Source organism: Pleurodeles waltl, chromosome 3_1 (genome assembly GCF_031143425.1).
Source record: "Pleurodeles waltl isolate 20211129_DDA chromosome 3_1, aPleWal1.hap1.20221129, whole genome shotgun sequence".
Lineage (NCBI taxonomy): Eukaryota > Metazoa > Chordata > Amphibia > Caudata > Salamandridae > Pleurodeles > Pleurodeles waltl.
In genome coordinates this window covers 352379233-352405560 of record NC_090440.1, presented here as the reverse complement: position 1 = coordinate 352405560, position 26328 = coordinate 352379233, and positions in this window count along the sequence as shown.

The following is a 26328-nucleotide window of genomic DNA, read 5'->3' as shown; positions in this document are numbered from 1 at the left end:
GTTTTCTGCAGGTCAGCGCCCATCAGAAAAAGGGTTAATGGCGTGCCATTGCCAAGGACGTGTGGACCCTGGCCATCTATGGCAGGTGGAGCAGCCACTGACGCAAATGGTGGGAGGACCTGAGACGCAGGGCAAGGAAGACTGCGGAGGCCCAGCTGGGGATGGCCTCTCAACGAGGAAGGGGTGCTCGTCGAACCCTGACCCCCCGATGGCCCGCATACTGGCAGTGGCCTATCCGGAGCTGGATGGGGGCTTGAGGGCATCACAGCAGCCACAAGGAGGTGAGTACAGTTTCCAAATATACTACTTGCGCGTGGTGGGGTGGTCTCCGGGTGGGGGATATGGGCCTGTGGGTGCCCCTAGGCCAGGCTGGAAACTGTAGGGTAGGTCCCATGTTGGGCAGGGTATGATGTGAACCACCACCAAACAAGCTAGTAGGCATCCACTACTGGGCAGGGGTCTGTGGGTCTCTGGTATGCTGTTAGTGGTGTTAGGTATTACAGTCCATGGCCTGGTGACCAGCATTGTGACTGGTGGTGCATTGTCTAATGCGTAGGGCTGTTCCCTGTGTGTGTGTGTGTGTGTGTCGTGTACGCCAACGGTGGTGTTGGAGCAGCCACTGACCCAGTGTATCCTTTGTCTCTTCCCCCCCCTTTTAGTTTTGTCACCCTGTACTTTTGTGCATTAGCATCGTCTGGCGGAGGACCTGAGGCACCGGCGACAGAGGGAGCTGCATCCCACAGGGCCCAGGAGGCCGAATCGACTGATGGTGAGGGCACCAGTGGGACAGAGGGGGAGGGGAGCACCACGGCGGAGACAGAAGGGGACAGTTCGGACAGTGATACCTCCTCCGATGGAAGCTCCCTGGTGGTGGCGGACACCTCTGTGGCCACCCCAACTACAGGTACAACCGCTACCCCCGTACCAGCACCGCTCTCCCAGCAGCCCCTCAGCGAGTTTCCCGTGCCCGCTCACCCAGGAGGGTGGGCATCTCCTTCACCCCAGGCACATCAGGCCCTGCCCCATTTAGCCCTGCTGCCCTGAGTGAGGAGGCTATTGACCTCCTGCCATCCATCTCTATTGGGCAGTCAACCATTGTGAATGCCATCCAGGGGCTGGCAGCCCATTTGCAACAAACAAATGCATTCCTGGAGGACATTCACTTTGGCATGGTGGCCCAACAGAGATCAATCCAGGCTCTGACCTCCTCTCTGATGGCACCCAGTGTCCCTGTTTCTAGCCTCCCCCTCCAACTTCCTCTACCCAATCCCATTCCCCTCAACCCCTACCTGTCCCAAGCACACAGGCAGACCAGCATGCACCCAGAACAATACACAGGAGTGGTTCAGGCAAACACAAGCACTACATCCTCATCCACTACCTCCATCACCAGAACGCCCTTTCACTACACACCCCTCACTGGCAGTCACCATCCCCACATCCATGCACATGTCTCCTGTGTCCTCTCCCACTGTGTCTGTGCCCCCCCTTCCAAAGTACACAAGCGCAAGCACCTAGACACCCAACAGCCATCCACCTCACAACCAACAGCATCCAGCCCATGCACCTGCACCCAAAAACAGCAGACAGACACCTCCTACAACCACTTCCTCATCCTCCACTTCCAAGCCTTCACACTCTTCCCATCCCAATGTCCCTAAGAAGCTTTTTACCTCCACCGTTGATCTCTTCTCTACACCCCCCTCCTTCACGTTGGCCAGGGTGGTCAGAGCCCAGACGAGCACCTCAGCCACCCAGTCCACGGCCACAGCAGTGTCGACAGCTACTGCAGGTGGGAGGGGATCCCGGGAACCAGCCAGCAGTACTGGAAGTGTGCATGCACTAGGTGCATCAATGAAGGGCAAGGAGGCACCACCAGCTGCCAAAGGGAAGGGCAAGGAGGCACCACCAGCTGGCAAAGGGAAGGGCAAGGGGCCAGCACTAGCAGGCAGGAAGGACAGGAGGCCTGGTGCTGGGACTCATTCGGACCCTCCACCACCAACCATGGCGGTTCAGCCGTTCGAGGCTGCAGGGGAAGGGCTGGAGCCTCCCCGCACCACTGCCAGCAGCAGCAGCCCCAGCACTGCCATCAGCACCGCTGCCACCACCACTGCCAGCAGCAGCAGCCCCAGCACCGCCACCTGCACCGCTGTCAACACCGCTACCTGCACCGCCACCAGCAGCAGCAGCCCCAGTGGGCAGCCATCCGAGGCTGCAGGGGAAGGGCTGGAGCCTCCCCTACCACTGCCAGCACCGCCAGCAGGAGCCTTCGCACCGCCACCAGACCCGCCGCCAGAACCGACACCCGCACCACCACCAGCAGCAGCAGCCCCAGTGGGCAGCCGTCCGAGGCTGCAGGGGATGGGCTGGAGCTTCCTCCCCACCATTGCCAGCACCACCACCAGCAGCAGCAGCCCCAGTGGGCAGCCGTCCAAGGCTGCAGGGGATGGGCTGGAGCCACCCCCCACCACTGCCAGCCCCAGCACCAGCACCGCTACTGCCACCAATGAGCAGCCGTCACCGCCGGCAGGCAGTGTGTAGTCCTGCCTCCATGGGCTGTACTGCATCCTGGACCCTGCAAATACTGGAGGAGTGACACCCAGGTGAGAGAATGTGGCCATGCACTCCCAAGCTCTGCATCACAGGGCACAATGCCCCCTCCAGAACCAGTGGAAGAAGCCATCCACTCACCCCATCCTTGCCAGGATGAAGCACACTGGGCACAAGGCCCCCTCCAGAACCAGTGGAAGAAGCCATCCACTAGAGAGACTGTGGCTTTGCACTCCCCAGGACATTGCACAGTGCTTGTACTACACTCACTTTCTTCCAGTCCTGTTGTCCTTGCATTATTCCTGAGGGGTAGGGGGTGAATATGTAATGTTACTGCATCTGCTTGTGTGTATTGTGTTGGAGGTGGGGGGGGTGCCACTCTCTTGTTCCTCCCCCCTCCCTTGTGTACTAGGAGGCAGTACTCACCGTGGTCGTCTTCACCGGCGTTGCTGCTCGTAATGCAGGAAGAGCATGGGGAAAATGTGCAACCCACGCTCCATGGCATTGTGGTTGTTCCCTGAGTGTCCAGAGGTGAGTACTTTGACTTCTGTGTTCTGTTTCCGCTGTGCTTTTGATGTCATTGGTACCGCCCCAGAAAAGGTGGCGGATAGGACTGTCTTAATAGAGTGGGCAGTACATTGTCTTCTGCCTGGCTACTGGCGGTTACCACCGTGGTGCTTGTTGATACAGCGGTGGCGATCGGAATGTTAAAGTGGCTGTCTGTCTGAGCGGTTTCTGCTGTGGTCATAATTCCAATTTTTCTACTGCCGGCCTGTTGGCAGTATTACTGCTGCTTTATCACCGACTCCCAGGGTTTGTAATGAGGACCTAAGTGTAGGAACCTATCTGCCCTTAGTAATAATCCACTTTCCAACTTGTGTTTAATATCACCATACTGTATTTAAATGAGGCAAAATAAAAATCCTCTAAATTGTTCTAATGCAAAAATTGTTTTTGATTTTAATTTGGGTTCATTTAAATTAATTAATTTTTTTGCTTTTTCTTAATTACTGAATCAATTTTTGCAAAGTTGTTTTTGTGTGACCCACAACTTAGGGATCCCATGGAGCCTGATCTGGCTAGCCTTCCCATACTCAATGCAGTTCAGCTGAGGGAGTTGTGTAAGGACAGGGAATTACCAGTAGCTACTAAACTTATGAAGACTTCACTGGTTAGGTCCCTTAGAGCCTGGGAGAGGCCCAGCAGGAAGGCCTAGGAGAAGCTCCAGAGATATGAGGGGAGGATGATTTTTCCAACCACCAACAGAGGAAGAACCCTTAGACTTCACTGATGAGGAGGGAGAGAGGTTGGCCATCAACACAGTGACCAGGGCCCTGCCTAGAGCAAGTTGGAGGAGAGGATCTATCACAGGAGGAGTAGGTCTGTCCCTCAGGGTAAGAAAGCTTGAGGCACTGTTAGCCTATACAGTTTTAGAGGCAGAGAAGTTGGAGAAGAAGAAGTGTGTAAGAGAAGAACAGAAAGTTGGTGGCAGTGAAGTCTGAGGTGTCCAGGGGTGGTGGGTTTGACCCTAGAATACCTAAGGGGATTGTCTATAAATATCAGGAGTGTGATGACATGGATAAGTGGCTGACAGCTTTTGAGATGGTTTCAGGACAAGAAGGATTATTCCTCAGTATTCGGGTTCATTTCCGTGGGAACCGATCCCAGTATCTGGAAGGGGTAGGCTCCTGACCCTAGAGGGGGATGAGGCAGAATCCTGCCCACACATGAAGAGATGGCTCATCCAGAAGTTTGGTCTCACCTCTAAGCAATATAAGATGAAGTTCAGGGACACCCAGAAAGTCAGTACCCAGTCTTGGGTTGACTTTGTAGATGCCTCAGTTAAGGCACTAGAAGGCTGGATACAGTATAACAAAGTAAGTAATTATGAAGGGCTATGCAATTTAATCGTGAAGAAGCACATCTTGAGTAATTGCACCTCAGAGAAGGTATGCCAGTTCCTAGTGGACTCTAATCTGTCTAGTCCCAGGGACCTGGGGGAGATAGCTGAAGAGTGATTGAGTATCAGAGTGTCCAACAAACACCAGGGGGTGGTGAGAAGAAGGGAGGACAAGGTCTCCCCCAGGGGAAAGACTATAAAAAGTTAAAAGACTCCTCACAAGATCCACAAAAGCCTGCACGAGGAGGGGGAGGGGGCCCTGGGCCATTCCATCCAAGGGGAGGAGGTATAAGGGAAGCTCTTTGATCCTGCTAAGGCAAGAAAGTTATTTTACCCTTCATTGGCAGGGAAGTATTTTGACTGCTTGAAGCCAGGACACAAAAGAGGGGATGCTGTCTGCTACATGATGCCCCTCCCCACTGTTGGGCAGACCCAGGGGGTTGCTAGTGTAGGTGTGGGGGTGGAAGTTGGCCCAGAGATGGGGTCAGGATATACAGAGATTACCTTAGTGTCTGTGGGTGTGGTGGAAATTGCAATCCTGTCCAAGTATGGAGAAGTACAGGCAAAGGCCTAAGATCAACAGGACTAAGGTTGAAGGTCTGAGAGATACAGGTGCCAGTGGGACCATGGTCATGGACAAACTGGTTTCTTCAGAGCAGATCCTACCTGATGTCTTCCACCAGGTGACTTATGCAGATAGCAGAATAAAGCTCCATCCAATAGGAATGGTAAGCTTTGAATGAAGAGGTGTGACAGGCCCTAAGAAGGTAGTTGTGCTCCTGCCCTCCCAGTAGAGTGTCTACTGGGAAATTATATTGAAGCATCTGGATGGTCAGAAGTGGAAAGAAAGGTTAATGCACAGATGCTGGACATCGCTGAATGGGTGTGTGCTGTGACCAGGTCACAGGCTGCACAAAAGGAAAGTGATGGTCATTTGGCCCTGGAACAATGGGCCAAGCCTACAGAATCAAGAGAAAGGGCACAGGGCCTGGTGAGCCAGCCCAAAGAACTCTAGAGGTGCAGAAGGAATCCAATCCTGAGGGAGAGGATCTGACCTTTGAGGAAGGGACTCCACCCCTGCAAGCTCTGCCTAACTTGGCAGAGTTGCAAGAGCCAGTGGACCCGACCAGGTAAGACTTGTCTCACTCTTGAGGTCTCATGCAGACTGTCTCCAGGCAAGAGCAAGGCGATGTCAGTGGATTCACCAGAGTCCTCTATACTGAGGCAACAGACCCCAACCCAGGGACAACTAGGAGAGTAGTGGTCCCCCAGAAGTATAGGGAATTCCTTCTTACCTTGAGCCATGCTATCCCCTTGGCAGGTCATTTTGGGCAGACAAAGACTTGGAATTTCTATTGGCCCAACATGTCTCCCAAAGTGAAGAAGTTCTGTAGCCTCCTGTGGCACCTGTCAGGACAGTGGCAAGATAGAGGGCAAGTCAAAGGCTACTTTAATACCACTGCCAGTGGTTGGGACTACCTTTGAGAGGGTGTGGATTGATATTATTGGTCCCCAGACCCACCAACTGCCTCACACAACAGATACAGTTTGGTAGTAGTGGGCCATGCCACCAGGTATCCAGAGGCATCACCCCTCAGAACAGCCACTGCTCCCACAGTGGCAAGGGCCCTGCTTGGTGTGTTCACCAGAGTGGGTTTCACAAAGGAGGTGGTCTCAGATAGGGCCACAAACGTTTTGTCTGCCTATCTGAAAGTGATGTGGGAAGAATGTGGTGTTATTTATCAGTTCATTACCCCTTTTTATCCCCAGCTTAATGGTCTTGTGGAAAGATTCAATAAGACCTTGAAGGGCATAATTATGGGTTTGTCAGACAAACTCAGGAGGGGATGGGATGTTCTCCTCCCATGCCTGCTATTTGCTAACTGGGAGGTACCACAAAAGGGTGTTGGCTTCAGGCCCTTTGAGTTATTGTTTGGGCAACCTGTATAAGGTCCACTGTGTTTGGTGAGAGAGTCTTCGGGGAAGCCTCTCAAGGAGTCCAAACAGAATGTGTCTGACTATGTGCTAGGCATGCAGTCTTCCACAGCAGAGTACATGAAGAAGGCAAGCAGCAGCCTGGAGGCTGACCAAGAGCTCATGAAGCTCTGATATGACCAGAAGGCCACTATGCCTGAGTACCATCCAGGTCAGTTGGTATGGGTGTTGGAGCCTGTGGCTCCGAGGGCCCTCCAGGAGAAATGGACAGGACCTACCCTTTTCTGGAGAAAAAGAGTGAGGTCACCCTTGTGGTGGGCCTTAACACCCACAGGGATCCACACTGGATTCTGCATGTCAACAGACTTAAACCCCAGCAAGACAGGGCAGACATGACCATGTTGATGGTCACAGATGAAGGAAAAGAGGAAGAGAGTGAACTTCTGCCAGATCTCTTCTGTACCAATGTGCAAGATGGGTCATTGGAGGGAGTTGAACTCTCTGCCAGGCTGACAGACCAGCAGTAAATATAATGCAATCAAGTGTTGGAGCAGTTTGATAGACTGATCACCCTGACCCCTGGACTCACCACTTAGTGTGTCCATGACATTGATACTGGTGAGAGGTTACCTGTCAAAAACAAGTTGTAGAGGCTGTCTGACCAGGTCAGAGCCAATATCAAAGATGAGTCAGCTAAGATGCTGGAGCTAGGGGCAATTGAGCCCTCTGATAGTCCCTAGGCCAGTCCAGTGGTACTGGTACCCAAGCCTAATCCCCTAGGTGGGAAGAAGGAGTTAAGATTATGTGGCGACTACAGACATTTGAATGCAGTCCCCAAGACTGACACTCAGCCCATACCTAGAGCTGATGAGCTCATTGACAGGTTGGGGGCTGCCAAGTACCTGAGCATATTTGACCTGACCTGACGGGTAGATTGCCCTAAGTCCAGGAACAAAGGAGGGGGTCTGTATTTTCCACTCCAGAGGGACACTTTCAATTCAAGGTGGTGCTCTTTGGTTTGAGGAATGCTCCTGCCACCTTCCAGAGGTTGATGAACAGAGTCCTGTCTAGGTTGGAATCCTTTAGTGCAGTGTGTCTTGATGATGTTGCTAGATTAATTCCCACCTGAAATGCTCACTTGGTCCACCCACGGAAAGTGAGTCAGGCCCTACATCAAGCAGGCCTGACTATCAAGGCAAGCAAATGCCAGGTACGGCAGAGTTCAGTGGTGTATTTGGGCACCTTGTTGGTGAAGGGCAAGTACAGCCTCTGCAGCCCAGACTCCAGACCATCCTGGATTGGGAGGCTGCGAAAACCAGACCCAGGTCAGGACCTCTCTTGGCCTGACTGAGTATTACAGGAGATTCGTAAAAAAAAACTATAGGACCATTGAGGCTCCCCTGACAGAGCTCACCTCTAAAAAGCAGCCCAAAAAGGTCATTTGGACCCCAGAGTTTCAGGAGGCCTTTCACACAATGAAGTAGGCTATGTGTTCAGCAACAGTGTTACTGTCCCCTAACTACAATAATGGTGCAGTGGTGTCAGAAGTAAATGATGAGGGTCAAGATCAGCCTGTTGCCTTCATTAGCCGGCGACTACTACCTAGAATACAAAGATGAAGTGCCATTCAGAGCGAAGCCTTTGCTGGGGTCTGGTCCCCGAAGAAGTTGAGACCATACCTGTTTGGTATTCACTTCTGTGTTCAAACTGACCAGAGACCTCTCAAATGGCTCATGCAGATGAGGGGGTGAAATTCAAAACTGGTGAGGTGGTCCATTTCCCTACACAAAAAGGACTTTGCAGTGGAACACAGAACTGGATGTGCCCATGCCAATGTAGATGGACTTTCCATGTTTTTCCACTTAGCTGATGAGGACTGCCAGGGTGTAGGTTAGTAACCATCACCTTTCATCTTGGGGGGAGCATAGTGAAAATGTCATCCTTTTGGCCCTGATCACAACCAAATTATTGGCTGATACTAGTGGTTACGGACTCTGACCGTGCCCTGGACTTTGGTAACAAGGCCCAGGGCCAGTGCTCTGTTTAAAAGATATATGCAAATTTGGTGTAATTATAATTGGCTCCGACAACCTACATGTAAGTCCTCAGTGTATGGTAGGACATGTAGGTTTAGGGACCCAAGTGGAGTTAGGGTGCCCTTGGGTGTAATGCTGTGGTGTCTGGTGTCATTTTTAAGGCAAGCCTGCCTTGCTGGCTACTTTTAGAATACAATTAACCCCAAATTCGACATTCAAATTTAAAGTACTTCCAAAGTCTTTAACTGCCTTGTTATTACTTATAGGTCACCCCTGAAATCTGCTATAGGTGCCCCCAGGGTTGGGTGCAGTGTAAATATAAGCAGGGACATTGTAAACACTATTTTAGAAGTCCTGGTGAAGGAAAAATGGCCAATTTCATTTTTCCCGATCGTAGTACATTAGCTCCATAGGCTAAAACTGGAAGGCTTTAATTTAAAATAATAAAGTCTTATTTCTGATAGAAGAGAGCTATATATTTCATGTAAGATATCAAATTAATAGTAAAAATTCATTTAACAACCTGCCAATGTTGGATTTATTATAACTATTACAGGAAAAGAGTTTTAGAATTCTGTTTAAAAGTAACCTAAATCAGTCCTGTAGTTGCCTTATCTGATTGGTCAGACTCTGGCAGGATGAGCCAAGCTACCTTAATGGATGGGCCAAGGGTGCGTTCAAGTGAGCCAATGTGTGCCCAATTTTTGGCAATTCTGGAAGTAGCTTACAATCACTAAATTTACATTATAATTTCTTCCAAACAGTCATTCAGGGCATGTAGAGTGTAAGAGTAAAAGCTGATTTCTATACTTGTCATCCCCAACCCTCATCATTTCCAGCATGCCAGCACCTGGATACCAAACAGATTGTAATAGTAGTTCATGTTTAAGGAGGTGCCTGTAACCACATCCAACCCCTTTTCATCTTTGCACTAGGAAGACTAGCTATTTACTTCTTGCAATTTGTCCAACATGTACTTCTTTGCACACTGTAATCTTTGTAACTATTTATTTTCATGTAATTGTTTTGCTTTAATTGATAAAAAAACGTTTTAAAAAACAGCAAAACTTTGGAACAAAAGAAAACAGTTATAACAGACAGCGGTTTTCATAACTGGTAATTGGTCAAAGAGGTAATCTTTTGGGTGTTTCACACAGAGGGATTTGAGGGCGCACTGGCCCACCTTATGGGGCACTATGGTATCACAGATTGGGGCCACTTGTACAGCCTCTTCTGTAATATTGATAGCGCTGGCACACATGTAGAGCCAGCGCTATCTTCAGGGGGCATTCCTTCATTTTCATGGGAGCATGGCCCCATGCAAATGAAGGAATTACTTTGCCTCTGTGCCCGCCCCATATCATAGATGTGGGCACAGGAGCGAATAGGTCCTCAGGATATGGACTGACAATAAGCCAAAAAAAGGAGGTGCACAATCTTTCTTTATGCCTCCTTACACCAGCCTTAAGGGTGCTAAAAATCTATCATGGACTCCCAGAACATCACCCTGCAGGCAGGTACTAACTGCACCTGACTGCAAGGGGATCTCGCTCCCCTCCTTGGATTGCAGGCAGCATGACACCTGTATTATGAAAGACATGATTTCTATAATAATAAACAGCTGTTCTATATTTTACTGAAAGTGCTGCCCTAAGGACAGGCGTGGGTTCCTATATGTACTGAGGAGATCACATTAACTTTAACAGGGAGCGTTGTCACTGTTCGTGCCCAGCGCTCTGTTTAGAGGTGTGTTGTGATGCACACAGGAACAGTGCTCCTTTTCTGTAATACAGGCCCTGTTGTTCTTTTAAAACTGTCTTACAAACTCAACTATGCATACATTTGCTGTGAGCTTCATCTCATGTGCTCATCTAGTCAAATTCCTTTTCCACCCATCATGCGACTGAAAGGTGTGAGGACTGGGAAAGGTGCTCTCACAGGCTGCAGTTGAAAACCCTGTAACAACTAAAGATACACACATTTCCTGAAATACTCGAAAAGCTTCAGCATAATCATGCACCAGTTAACAGGTGGTGGCAACATCTGCACCAGTGCAGCTCCTTAAGTTGAGATGTTTCTTCAGGGTATGGAAGCATGAGGTGGTGACAGCACTGACTTAGGCTGTCATGTCGAGTTTGGAGATGGTGATGAGCCTGAGGATTTTGGCATGGTTGATGGTGGTGGGAGTAAGTCCTAGCTCTGTTGGCCACCGGTGTAGTTGCACAGAGAAGAGTTCTCCCCAAAAATCACAACTTCAATCTTCTCAGTGTTCAGTTTCAGGGAGCTGAACTTCATCCATCTTTCATTGGTCACTGTGATATATATATTATAGGCAGATTCAGGAAAAGGGGAGAGATGCAGTGTGATCTTGTGGGGCATGCAGTTTTTTGACACCCTGTTTGTGAATAGTGAAAGTTTATGTTTGTGAAGCTCTAGTATATAGGATCTACATATGCACATGAGCAGTTTAAGTGAATATTGTATGTGTGAGCTTGCCTGTGGTATTTTTACACATGTGTGTGGCATGGCCATTCTGGTGTATGTGTTTCTGTGTGCAGCATTCATTTGAGCCTGGTAGTATTGTGCTTATTTGATCTGTGTTTGGGAATAAGCATGGTGGTTATGAATGGGTGGGTGCTTGTGTGTGGTGTGTTGTACGTTCATCATACAATAACTATTTGAGGCAAGCAGACAGCATGTATTTTCTGAATGTGTATATGATGCAGCTTTTAGTCCTAAGCGTCAAAGGACCACATGCTCTGCAGCTTCTGTGCATGAATCACCAGGTGTGACCTCTCACTGCTAACCTTATCAAAACCTAGTGCTATGCAGTGAATTGTGAAATATCATATCCTAGGCAGACGACACCCAGCTCATTCTCTCCCTATCAGAAGACCCCTCCACCACGAAGGTCAGCTTCCACAGGTGCAGGACGGGCATTGCTGAATGGATGAAAAACAACTGCCGAAAACACAACACAGATGAAACGGAAGTGCTGACCTTTGGGAACAGCACATCCCTGTAGAACAACTCCTGGTGGCCTTCTGAATTAGGACCCGCACCCACTCCGACAAATCACTCTCACAACCTTGGCATCATCTAGACAACAAGCTTACCATAAAAATCCAGATCAACACAGTCTCTTCTGCCTGCTTCCTCATCCTTCTCATGTTCTGTAAGAACTTCAAATGGCTCCCAGCCAACAGCAGACGAACCGTCACTCAAGCCCTTATCTCCAGCCAGTTGGACTACAGCAACGCACTCTATGTAGGAATCTCCATGCACCTCCTGAGGAGACTACAGACCAACAGAATTCAGTAGCCAGACTCATCTGCAACTTCTACAAATGGATCCCCACCTCAAGAAGCTCCACTGGCCCCCATTCAGAAGAAATCCACATCTACAAAGCCCTTCACAAAGATCAGCATACATCAACCACTAAACTTCCACCAGTCCTCCAGACACCGGTGCTTTGCTTACCTCCCCCTTGAACCCCCCCTCGCATCCTCCAAAGCAAACGTGGAGAACCCTCCTTCTCCTACCTTGCAGCGAAATTCCGGAACAACTTCCCCCTTAACCTACCGACCTCATCCTCTCTTCTGGAATTCACGGAATTCAGAAAATGACTCAAGACCTGGCTGTTCAACTGAGCCTCCAAAGCAGCAATGTCTCCAGCGCCTGGATACCCTCACGGGTGATTAGTCATGGTCTATAAATCCTGATTGATTAAAAGTAAACAAACACTATTTAGGAAATGTGAACAAATAGAACATATTAAATTTTATATTAAAAGTGTATCTGAAAATCATAATTTGTGGCAAATTTTAGCGATATCAATTTTGAATGTTCCTGTGGAATGAATTATTTAGATCTGAGATACGTTTGGATGATTAGCCTTGATGAAACAATGTGTATATCATGCCACATTGCATAACTCTTGGTAGCTTTTTATTGAACTAAATTTTGATCAGTGTCATTACTATTACGATTACTATAAACAAGCCCCTGGAATTATGAGGTGGAGAGGACCAAATTATGCAGCAGGGTTGACAATTATACAGCAAGGAAAGACAAATAAAGTGGCATAATGGGGCACATTTTGTGAAAGTATTACTTCATTACTTTGTTGGGTTTTTTACACTTGTTATCACTCACTGGGCATAGGTTGCACCTCAGTAGTACACGTTTACCACCCAAGTATAGCAATAGGCAACAGAAAAGTGACCAAAGCAAAGGGCCTTCAACTGTGCGGCAACCAGTGTTGCAGTGTTTTTTTATACCTTTTGATCCATTTGAGGTAGAAACATTTTTTTAAATATGCAGATTAGGCATCTGATAGTGAATTGTGCTGGAAATGCGGAAAATCCATAATTATGCAGAAAAACCATATTTGCAAAATAGCATAATTCCAGTGGTCCCGACTATAACCTGGGAATGTGCAATGCACTGTAACAATATATTATGAACTTTGCATGTTTGTAACCCTGCCACACTGGTGAGAATAAACCCAGCCCAGCACATGTCCTAATTGAGATAAAATCATAATTTACTTTATCACAGTATCTGGCAGAGAACAGAAAGACAAGCATATTCCAGTAGGCATTGTAATTCCACATTAAGATTGCTTATCCAATGAGGAATGAACTACCACCATCTGAGTAGTATAATGCATGCCCCATTCTACAGTTTATTTCTGTGTGCATTCTACACAGACTAAACCAATTAACACTCAGTAGCCCCACATAGATAGAACCATAATTGAAGTGGAGAAGTCCTTTCAGAGCCCTGGGCCCTGGTGTCACTTCACCTGCTGCATCATTGACAGATAAACCCCTGTTCCCTCTGCCCTGAAACATACCTCCCCAATGCAGCTAGCCTAAGACACGAGCTAGGGTTGCCACTAGGCTGTTTATTTACTGGCATGAACAGCATTTTAATGCTTCAGCCACTACAAAAATAGGAGAAATAATTTAAAGACAATGGCCCTCATTACGACTTTGGCGGTCTTTCTGAAAGACTGCTGAAGCCGCGGGCGCCACTATACCGCCAGTGCTGGAGGTATGTGTGGCTCCCTATTTTGACTTTTCTGCTGGGCCAGCGGAAACGTCACATCAACATTGCAGCCGGCTGATAATAGAGCCGGTGGCAATGTTGGTGTGCAGCGGGTGCAGCAGCACCAGTCGCGCATTTCACTGCCCGAAATTCGGGCAGTGAAATGCGCGATGGGGCTGTGCCTGGGGGTCCCTGCACTGCCCATGCCAAGTGCATGGGCAGTGCAGGGGCCCCCAGGGGCACCCCAAGTCCCCCTTACTGCAAGCCTTTCCATGGTGGATAGGCTGGCGGTTGGGAACTCATAATCCTCAGGGCAGCAGAAGCCTGGCGGTATGTTGGAGGGGCCGGCGGTATGGCCGTGGCTAATGCGCCATGGTCATAATACGCTGGTTGTACACCGTCAGCCTGTTGGCGGTGTTACGGCCAGCTTACGCCGGCCACCAGGGTCGTAATGAGGCCCTATATTCCTATCAGTACATAATTAAAACACCTATTATTTAAACAATTAATTTGAAAATGTATTCTATAGGTTTCTTGGTGACACCAGCTGATGATTAAGGTAAACAAAGTGAACAAAAATCAAGCCTTCGACATGAAGTAAACACTTAGCAGGTGCTATCTCCATGGACTCTTCTGCCATGACTGGGAGGGCCAAAGGTCATGTTTGGGTGGGGCTGGCCCACCTGCTAAAAACAGGCCTGGTGTGAAGTGGCCTGGGCTGAAACAAAGGAAGCATCTGGTTGGCGGCAGAACTGCTTTAGCAGATGGAAGAGCAGGGAGGGGGTAAGGTGTCCAAACTGGTCTTCAAAGGAGGGAAAACCACTTGGGACAGAAACTAGACCTCCCCTATTTCCTGCACCCCCAGCCAGGCGGGAGCCCCAGTAGTTAGATTAGGAAAGGGGCAAGAAGGGGTGTGCTAGGGAAAGTTAGCTCCACCAGTAGGTGGGCTTAGCCAGATCTAACCTCCCTGAAAAGATCTTCTCGATCTTGGATTTGTTTTCTGGGTTTGATTTTTGCCGCGCTTCACAGGAAGTGGTCACCCCAGAGTGTGGTACCCTGCAGCCCATTGTTCAGGAGTACACCCTGCTTGCCAACCTAGGACCATGGATAAACATGGAAGAGCTGCCCAGCAACTCAGAACCTTACTGGATGAAAATCAGAAGAAGAAGGACTGCCTTGCTGAACCCCTGGTCTGGACCCAGAAGGACTGCACCAGGTGCACACCCTGGGCTTCTCCACAAAAAGGACTTTTCCGTGCTTCTAAAGATCCACGAGTAGACTCCCTACAACCAACAGTTACAAAGGAGCTACCAAGAGTCCCCTGCATCAAGTCCTGCAAGAAGAGCCCAGCTGATCAGCGCCAAGTGGCTTTTTGAGGATTCTGACCAGGTGCATTCTGGAAATTGTAGTCCCAACTCCCAAGGAGAAACTCAGAGTTTCTGGAACCTTGGATCAAGTTTGTGGACACCGCAAGACCCCAAAAAGGACTTCTGAAAGAAGATCCAGAAGTTTGGAGAAGTTTGGAGCAACTTTATAATAAAGCTCCAGAAGGTGACCAACCCGTCGACAAGAGTCAACCCAGCAACGTCGAACCACCACCCAGCCAGAATTTCAGGTTTGTAAGCTCTGGGCCTTTTCTCCATCGACGGGACTTCCAGGAGTTGACCAGGATCTCGCGCTGAGCCAAGCCGCCACTGACGTTGCACTGCAAGCCACCCTTGAGTGAAGCCTTGCTCGACGACGAGCAAAAACAAACCAGAAAAAAGACTAAGGCCCGCATTACAACCCTAGCGGTCGGTGATAAAGTGGCGGTAATTCCGCCAACAGGATGGCGGTAAATACCGCCAATTTATGACCATGGCGGAAACAGTTCAGACAGACAGCCACTTTAACACACTGACCGCCAGAGCAGAAACAACAGCCACCACGGCAGTAACCACCTACAGCCAGGCGGAAGTCAATGTTCCGCCCATCGTATTCTGAGACAGGAAACCGCCACCTTTTCCGGGCGGTACCAATGACATCAAAAGCTTGGCGGAAACACTGCACAGAAGGGAAACGACTCACCTGTGGAGACTCAGGGAATAACCACGCCGCCATGGAGCCCGAACTGCATATATTCCCAATGCTCTTCTACGTCCTGCTCCACCACGAACATCAACACCGGCGAAGACAACCACGGTGAGTACTGCCACCTAGCACACAGGGGAGGGAGGGAGGGAGGTAAAGGAGGGTGACACACACACACAACACACAAGACCCCCACCCCTAACAACATACACACAAGCAGATGCAGTAACATAACATATTGACCCTGTACCCCTCAGGAAAAATGCAAGGACTACACCAATAGATCCAAGTGAGTGTAATAAAATAAATATAGTAGTAATGTGTGCATCCAAATCTAAAACTATATACATATTTACAAATGAAGGGACGCTGCTCAGTCCTCAATGTTCGTGGGCCACAGGGCCACATTACAAAGTCCAAGGCCCCACTCATCTCCTGCAACATGAGAGAACACTGCAGGGGCATCAGTTCGAAAATAGGCAGGCACCTCAGGGGGATGGGGAACGGGGCACCTCAGCCGGAAGATGGAACAAATCCACTGGTCCTGGAGGGGGCAATGTGCCGTGTGCTTGGTCCAGGTGAGTGCAAGGCCACAGTCTCTCAAGTGGGTGACTTGCCCACTGGTTCTGGAGGGGGCATTGTGCCCTGTGATCTTCATCCTAGGGAGGATGGGGTAAGTGGATGGCTTCTCCACTGGTTCCGGAGGGGGCATCATGCCCTATGATCTTCATTCTGGGGAAGATGGGGTGAGTGAATGGCTTCTCCACTGGTTCTGGAGGGAGAATCGTGCCCTGTGATCTTCATCCTGGGGAGGATGGGGTGAGTGGATACCTTCTCCACTGGTTCTGGAGGGGGCATTGTGCCCTGTGATGCTGATCTTTTGGAGTGCAAGGTCACAGTCTCTCAGCTGGGTGTCATACCCACAGGATTTGCAGGGGCAGCCTGCACAGCAGCCTATGGATGCAGGACTACACACTGTCCGCCGGTGGCGGCGGCTGCTCATTGGTGGCAATGGTGGTGCTGCTGCTGATACTGGTGGGGGCAGGCTCCAGCCCATCCCCTGCAGAATCGGACGGCTGCCCACTGGTGCTGCTGCTGCTGGTGGTGGTGGTGCTTGTGGTGGGGGGGAGGCTCCAGCCCATCCCCTGCAGCCTCGGAAGGCTGCCCACTGGTGCTGTTCCTGCTGACGGTGCTGCTGGTGGAGCTGGTGGTGGTGGTGGGGGAGGCTCCAGCCCATCCCCTGCAGCCTCAGATGGCTGCCCACTGGTGCTGCTGCTGGCGGTGCTGCTGGTGGAGCTGGTGGTGGTGGTGGGGGGATGCTCCATCCCATCCCCTGCAGCCTCAGGCGGCTTCCCACTGTCAGGGAGACCCGATCCTCAGGACCTGTGCACGTTCCCAACATGTCCACCACTAGACAGCTCCAAAACTCTGATAGAAATATCACAGAGCCTGAGAGAGTCCAAGTGGGGGAAAAGGGGATTAGGTAGGGAACAGCTGGGAAGGAGACCTGTAGGAAGCAAAAGGTTAAACAACACAATATCAAGATATAATCACAGTGACTTTCACTAGACTATGGTTCTAAGCGTTCTCATACTGTAACCATGGATAACCTAAGAAGTGACTATAACTAGACCTCAAGATCTCTGAGTACCTGGAAAAAATCAAGAATGGTTAATACAATGTTTCATATGGGCTTTTCATGAAATGTCACATACTGTCTAAGAATACAAGAACCTTCTAGAATAACGTTTCAGAACAAACATTGCATTTTAAACATGAGGACAAAGGCAATCTGAAACATTCCCAGGAAAACAATAGGAATTGTACTAGGAACTTAATTTGAACAAAGAATGTCACATTTTGAATTTAGCGTCTTCACAGAAAATCCAAATGCCCAGGATAAATGTGTGCACTTCAACAAACACTACACATCAAAGTTTTTATTGCCATGAAATGATCGCGCACACTTGCAGATCTGAACATCAAGTTTTACATGCTGGAAATTAATTGCACACACTGCCGATTCGAACAAGAATATGCAAATGCCATGAAATGATCGCGCAACCTTTTACCGATCTGAACACCAAGTTTTAAATGAGGGAAATGAATTGCGCACACTGTCGATTCGAACAAGAATATGCAAAAGCCAAGAAATGATCGCGCAAGCTTTTGCCGATCTGAACACCAAGTTTTACATGCGGGAAATGAATCACCCACACTGCTGATTCGAACAAGAATATGCAAATGCCATGAAATGATTGCGCAAGCTTTTGCCGATCTGAACACCAAGTTTTACATGCAGGAAACGAATTGCGCAGACTGCCGATTCGAACAAGAATATGCAAATGCCATGAAATGATTGTGCAAGCTTTTGCCAATCTGAACACCAAGTTTTACATGCGGAAAATGAATCGCGCACACTGACGATTCGAACAAGAGTATGCAAATGCCATGAAATGATCGAGCAAGCTTTTGCCGATCTGAACATCAAGCTTCACATGCGAGAAATGAACCGCACACACTGCTGATTCGAACAAGAACATGCAAATGCCATGAAATGATCGCGCAAACTGCCGCTGATATGAACATCAAGTTTTACATGAGAGCAATGACTCGTGTTCTCTGAAAGTTTCACGAGTAGGGCCAAAACTCAAGAGTCTTTGAGAACGGGGTTGGGAGCCCAGCTCGACCTCCGCCTTACTTCCCTGCTCAAGGATCACCAATATAATGCGGGGCGGGGCAGGCCTGAAACATCAAGGTAGGCCTCCGGAACAGGAGCTCAGGAAGTTGCTGCTGCTCTGCACTGGGACCTCTGAATAGTGAGCACATGGAGCTGGGCTGGCTCCCTTATATAGAGTCTGGCCCAGCCCACAAACCACACCCAGTCATGCCGCAGGGAAAGCTTCTAGAAGGTTCTAGAAAGGGACTGCACCCTAACACACTCAGTAAACCTGCAGCAATACATTGCAAATGAACAGTTTTTGCAAAAATCATTAATAGTGTTTTTCAAGGTTAAAGTCTGCAATGCAAAAGGTTAACATACTGCATATAAATACAATGCATGAAATATGCTCTTGGATAAAGGCTGAGTTTTTGCAGTTTTGTCGCCCGTAGAGTGCGCACTGTCCTGATGTTGACAGTACTCCCCTCTCCCAAACGCACTCTAGGGCCTGGTTTGCCCGGGTAAAGACGATGAAAACGTCTCACTAGTAGTGGAGCATGAATGTCAGATGCAGAGACCCATGAGTTACTTTCAGGACCGTAACCTTTCCAAGAGATCAGATACCACAGTTTGGAATCCAACACCTGTTTAACTTCATATTCCACTTCCCCCTGTACTAGAACTGGAGCTGGTTAGGAGCACACCTTCTGGACTGCCTTTTTCAGGAGGGAAGTATGGAACAACGGATGAATACGTAGTGACCGGGGTAACTGCAGTTTATAGGTCACTGGATTAATTTGCTGGAGGACAGTGTAAGGACCTATGAATTTGGGATTAAACATGTGCTTTTTTCTTGAAGTCTATATATCTTGTAGAAAGCCACACTTTATCACCTGGTTGATACTGAGGTCCTTCACAATGTTTCTTGTCGTAGTGCTTTTTGTATTTTTGTTTAGCTTTTTCTAGTTGCTGTTGAATCAGTTTCTGGGTTTGGTGGAGGTGTTGTGTGGTTTCCGACACAGCTGGTGTAAGAGAACTTTCTTGAGGAATCGTGATGGGCAAGGTATCAGGATGATAGCCAAACAAGCCAAAAAAGGGTGTGACACCAGTGGAGGTGTGAAACGAGTTATTATAGGCTAGTTCAGCTAACCAGAGCATTGATGTCCAGGAATGAAGTGCTTTCTCAGCGTAAGCACACATGTATTGCTTCAATGTCTAATTCAGTCTCTCAGTTTGGCCATCAGTTTGAAGAGGATGGCTAGTAGATAGTGTGGATGTAACTTGAAGCGTTTTGCACCACGTTTTTCCAGAAGTTGGAGGCAAATTGCGATCTTTGATCGGAGAGAATCATTCTCTGCAGCCCGTGATAACGGACCACTCTATTCAGTAGGATGGTTGCCAGTTCACTGGAGGTGGGCAATTTCTTGCAGGCAATGAAATGTCCATATTTTGTGAGACTACCTACTACCACAAGGATTACTGAGTGGTGTTGAACCACTGGTAGTCCCGTAATGAAGTCTAGCGAGATGTGTTCCGAAGGTCGTTGTGGAGATGGGAGCGGATGCAACAAACCTTTTGGTTTTGAATGAGTTGTCTTGATGCAAGCACAGGCTTCACAGTTAGCGACCGTTGTTTTGATGTCTTTTGTCAGAGTAGGCCACCAAAAGTAGCGTTGGATTAATTCAAGAGTTTTAGGAGTGCCTGGGTGACCTGCCGTAGGTATAACATGCAACCAATGAAATGCTAACTTGCGAAGCTTGGTAGTGGGCACGAACAAACAAGCATCATGGAAAGATAGTCCTTGCTTGATTGATCTTTTGGGATCTGCTTGAGCCCATGCCTGCCATTTCTCAATGGTGAAGGAATAATGGATGTCTTCAAAGAAGTCTTCGGTCTTTATAATGCAAAGGACTTTGTCTGGAGCAATGATAGCTCTGGAAGGCTGGATTGTAGGCAACGTGGTAGACTCTTGGCGGGACAAGGCGTCTGGTTTGCGATTGTCTTTACCAGGACGAAAAGTTACCACAAAATCGAACTCGAAAAAAACAGCATCCAGCGTAATTGCCGAGGAATCAAAAGTCTAGCTGAACTCATGAACTGGAGATTGCGATGATCAGTATATACTGTGATAGTGTACTTGGCACCCAACAAATGATGTCTCCACTCTTTGAAGGCATCACGGATTGCCAGAAGCTCTTTTTCAGCAAAGACATAGTTCTGTTCGGCTTCGTTCAGCTTTCAAAACATGTAAGCTACAGGATGAAGTTGGCCAGTGTCTTTACTTCGTTGTGACAAGACTGCACCAATTGCCACATCTGAGGCATCTGCTTCAACTATGAATGGACAATTTACATCAGGGTGAGGCAAGACTGGAGCAGTGGAAAAAGCTTCTTTCAAAGTTGAAAAGGCTCGGTCAGCTTCTGGAGACCATACACATTTTTCTTTCTTTCTCAATAACTTGGGGATTGGCGCCACTGTTTGAGAGAAATGGTTTATAAACCTGCAATAAAAGTTTGCAAAACCTAGGAAGTACTGTACATCTCGAACAGTCTTTGGAGTGGGCCAATCAGATACAGCTTGTACTTTCTTTTCTGCCATGACCATACCTTGAGGGGTAAGGATAACCCCTAAAAACTCAACTGTGGTAACATGAAACTCACACATGGTTAGTTTGCAATATAAATGATGCTTTTGAAGAGCTGTGAGAATCTTCTTGACATGTTGTACATGTTCGGTTTCGTTGTCAGAGTAGATCAAAATACCATTGATATAGACTATTGCAAATATGTCGAGATACTCTCTAAGGACATCATTCAGGAAAAATTGAAATGCTGCTGGAGCATTGCACAGTCCAAAGGGCATGACGGTGTATTCAAAGAGACCATGGGGGTTATTCTAACTTTGGAGGAGGTGTTAATCCGTCCCAAAAGTGACGGATTTACCACCAGCCGTATTACAAGTCCATTATATCCTATGGAACTCGTAATACGGCTGGTGGTATATCCGTCACTTTACCGTCACTTTTGGGACGGATTAACACTCCTCCAAAGTTAGAATAACCCCCCATATCTTGTCTTGAACGCAGTTTTCCATTCTTCGCCTTCTCTCATTCTGACTAAATGGTAAGCACATTGTAGATCGAGCTTAGTGTAAATCTTTGCTGTTTTCACTTGATCCAACAAGACAGAAATCAGAGGCAAGGGGTATTTGTTCTTGACTGTGACCTTGTTCAAACCCCTATAGTCAATACAAGTTCGAAGGTCCCCATTTGCCTTTGGGACAAAAAACAAAGGAGAGGCTGCGGGGGACTTGGAAGGGCGGATGAAGCCATTCTCTAAGATTTGATCTAGGTACTTTCGTAGAAGTTGATTTTCATGTTCTGACAAGACGTACACACGACAGCTAGGGAGTATCGCACCTGGAGTTAGATCAATTTGGCAGTCATAAGGTCTATGAGGAGGCAAGTTTTCTGCTTCTTTTTCATTGAATAAATCTTCATAGGACGAATACTGCCTGGGCAACTTTACTTCTTTCTCCGCTGCAGTGGCTATGTGAGAGTTGCAATTTTTGGCGACTCAAGACTTCTGGAGACATTTCTTATTACATAGGGCCGAAGAGAACACGACTTTCCGTTCTGCCCAGTTAATCTCAGGATTGTGATGAGTTAACCATTGTAAGCCAAGGATAATTCCATACTGAGGACCATGGATCACGTCAAAGATGAGCTTCTCTTCATGTTTGGTTCTTTGATTTCCCCCATCACAGATCACCGACAGGGGACAGTCTGAAGAATTACTCAGCCTCCACTCAAGAGTTTTCCATCTACTGCTTGTATTATCTCTGGAGTCTTCTTCTTGGTGCATGGGATCCCCATGCGCAAGCCAATTGGGCATCAACAAAGTTCCCGGTAGCCCCAGAATCTACGAGTGCCTTCTTGAAATAGTTCTTTTTCATTACTTGAACTTTTATGCCCAGCTTGAGATGTCTAGACTGTGAAGGGTCCACGGTGACACCCAAGAGCAACCCTTCTTTACATCTTGGGTGATTTAGTTTTCCGGCTCGACTTGTACACTGGTGGCAAGTTTCTGGACAGGACCTCGTTTGCTCTTTGGTTTGATTGGACAATCTTTGGCGAAATTACCCTTGCGTCCGCAATAAAGACATTGTCCATTCTTTCCACGTAGGTCCTTTTCGTCTTTGGTCAATGGTCTCCTGATAGTTCCGATTTCCATAGGTTCGGGAGTTCTCTCTTTCTGGGTTCTTGATTCTCTATGATCATGAACACGCCAGGAATATTTCTCAGTCTTTTTGCATGTTCCCCTTCATTCTACTAGACGATGATCCAGTCTCAAAACAAGGTTTATTATATCTCGACAATCTGTAGGCTGCGTGTCTATCTGGGCAAGAATGTCCTTTAACACGTCCTTGAGTCCTTTGTCAAACAAGGCTGCTTGCATTTCTTCAGGCCAGGATGTCTCGGCTACCAGCCGATTAAAATTAGCTAAGTAAGAAACTAGATCTTGATTAACTTGTCGCAAGTCTAATAGTTCATGATCTGCCGACAATGTCACTGTTCTTCGATCAAATACTCGTTCAAACTCCCGAACAAAATGTCTCCAATTTTAAAGCAGGGGACTATCTTTACGCACAAGAGGGATTGCCCAGGTGGCTGCATCCCCAGTCAGGTAAGATAACAAGGCCACCCTGGATTGGGCATCAGGGAAAGTGTTTGGTTGGCAGGTAAAATGTGATTCCACTTGAACCAGGAAAGATTGCGCTTTCAAGGGATTGCCTGAAAAACGTTCTGGAGGAGCTGGGGGAATAGCTGAGGGAAATTTTCATAGGAGGATTACCTCCAGAAGCTTGAGAAGGAGGACCAGGCCAAGACACACCCAAAGGACTTTGTTCCTTCTTTTCTACCCTTTCCTGCAACTGACTCACTCTCTCAGCTAAGCTGGCTTCTATATCCTTTGATGACACTACCTCTGCTTGGAGCTGCGTGATAACCTTGACTAGCTCGTCCAATGTGGCCATGTTGAGAACACACGCAAACCAGGAGGATAATAAATTTGTGGGCTCACTATTCTGTCAGGAAGACCAGATCCTCGGGCTTGTGCACGTTCCCAACATGTCCACCACTAGACAGCTCCAAAACTCTGATAGGAATATCACAGAGCCTGAGCGAGTCCAAGTGGGGGAAAAGGGAATTAGGTAGGGAACAGCTGGGAAGGAGACCGGTAGGAAGCAAAAGGTTAAACAACACAATATCAAGATATAATCACAGTGACTTTCACTAGACTATGGTTCTAAGCGTTCTCATACTGCAACCATGGATAACCTAAAAAGTGACTATAACTAGACCTCAAGAACTCTGGGTACCTGGAAAAAATCAAGAATGGTTAATACAATGTTTCATATGGGCTTTTCATGAAATGTCACATACTGTCTAAGAATACAAGAACCTTCTAGAATAATGTTTCAGAGCAAACATTGCATTTTAAACATGAGGCCAAAGGCAATCTGAAACATTCGCACGAAAACAATAGGAATTGTACTAGGAACTTAATTTGCACAAAGAATGTCACATTTTGAATTTAGCGTCTTCACAGAAAATCCAAAAGCCCAGGATAAATGTGTGCACTTCAACAAACACTACACATCAAAGTTTGAATTGCCGTGAAATGATCGAGGACACTGTTGCCGATCTGAACATCAAGTTTTACATGCTGGAAATAAATCGCACACACTGCCGATTCGAACAAGAATATGCAAATGCCATGAAATGATCGCGCAAGCTTTTGCCGATCTGAACACCAAGTTTTACATGCGGGAAATGAATCACGCACACTGCCGATTCAAGCACGAACATGCAAATGCCATGAAATGATCGCGCAAGCTTTTGCCGATCTGAACACAAAGTTTTACATGCGGGAAATGAATTGCGCACACTGCTGATTCGGACAAGAATATGCAAATGCCATGAAATGATCGCGCAAGCTTTTGCCGATCTGAACACCAAGTTTTACATGCGGGAAATTAATCGCGACACTGCCGATTCGAACAAGAATATGCAAATGCCATGAAATGATCGCGCAAGCTTTTGCCGATCTGAACATCAAGCTTCACATGCGAGAAATAAATTGCGCACACTGCCGATTCGAACAAGAACATGCAAATGCCATGAAATGATCGCACAAGCTGCCACCGATATGAACATTAAGTTTTACATGAGAGCAATGACTTGCGTACTCTGAAAGTTTCACGAGTAGGCCCAAAACTCAAGAGTCTTTGAGAACTGGGTCGGGAGCCCAGCCTGACCTCCACCTTACCACCCTGCTCGAGGATCACCAATATAATGCGGGGCAGGCCTGGAACATCAAGGTAGGCCTCCGGAACAGGAGCTCAGGAAGTTGCTGCTGCTCTGCACCAGGACCTCTGAATAGTGAGCACGTGGAGCTGGGCTGGCTCCCTTATATAGAGTCTGGCCCAGCCCACAGACCACACCCAGTCATGCTGCAGGGAAAGCTTCTAGAAGGTTCTAGAAAGGGACCACACCCTAACACACTCAGTAAGCCTGCAGGAATACATTGCAAATGAACAGTTATTGCAAACATCATTAATAGTGTTTTTCAAGGTTAAAGTCTGCAATGCAAAAGGTTAACATACTGCATGTAAATACAATGCATGAATTATGCTCTTGCATAAAGGCTGGGTTTTTGCATTTTTGTCACCCGTAGAACGTGCACTGTCCTGATGTTGACACCCACTGGTGCTGCTGCTTCTGGTGGTGGTGTTGGTGGCGGTGCTGCTGGTGGAGCTGGGGGCGGGGGGGGGGAGGCTCCAGCCCATCCCCTGCAGCCTCGGATGGGTGCACCACCATGGTTGGTGGTGTGGGCTCCGACTGAGTCCCAGCACCAGGCCCCTTGTCCTTTCTGCCTGCTGGTGCAGGCCCCTTGCCCTTTCTGGCAGCAGCTGGGGATTCCTCCTTCCCCTTCCTGCCAGCAGCTGGGGATTGCTGCTTGCCTTTCCTTACAGCAGCTGGGGGTGGCACATTTCCCTTCCTTTCAGCAGCTGGGGGTGGAACCTTTCCCTTCCTTACAGCAGCTGGGGGTGGCAACTTTCCCTCCCTTTCAGCAAATGGGGGTGGCTTCTTGCCCTTCCTGGCAGCACTTGGGGCAGGCACCCTTTCCATGTGGCAGCCTGGTGCCCGGGATCTTTTCCCACCAGGAGCTGCTGTGGACACTACTGGGCCCATGGACTGGGTGGCTAAGGTGTTTGCTTGGGTTTTTCACACCCTGGCCAGACGTGAAGGATGGGGGGATGAGGGGGAGGGAAGAGGGAAGAGGTCAACAGTGGAGAGGAAAAGCTTCTTAGGGACATTGGGGCGGGAAGAGGGCAAAGGTTTGGGAGTGGAGGAAGAGGGAGTGGTTGTGGGAGGTGTCTGTCTGCTGTATTTGGGTGCAGGTGCATAGGCTGTATGCTGTTGTGAGGTGGATGGCTGTTGGGTGTCTGAGTGCTTGCGTTTGTGTACTTTGGGAGGAGGGGGCACGGACACAGTGGGAGAGGCCCAGGGGACGTGTGCATGGATGTGGGGGTGGTGACTGCCAGTGAGTTGTGCTGGTGATGGTGGTAATGGATAAGGATGTAGTGCATGCAGGTGTGTGTGTAGAAGCAACTGGGAGGGAAGTGGTGGAGTGATGAGAGTGAGGGTTAGGGTGGGGTTATGTTTTGGTATGCAGGTAGGGGTCCAGTCCTCCTCCTACTCCTGCCAGGTCCTCAGGATGCATGATTGCCAAGACTTGCTCCTCCCATGTTGTTAGTTGTGGGGGAGGAGGTGGGGGTCCACCGCCAGTCCTCTGTACAGAGAGTTGGTGTCTTGTTGCTATGGAACGCACCTTTCCCTGTAGGTCGTTCCACCTCTTCCTGCTGTCCTCCCTTGTTCTGGGGTTCTGTCCCACAGCGTTGACCCTGTCCACGATCCTCCGCCATAGCGCCATCTTCCTAGCAATGGATATCTGCTGCACCTGTGCTCCAAATAGCTGTGGCTCTACCCGGATGATTTCCTCCACCATGACCCTCAGCGCCTCCTCAGAGAATCTTGGGTGTAGTGTGAGTGGTGTGGG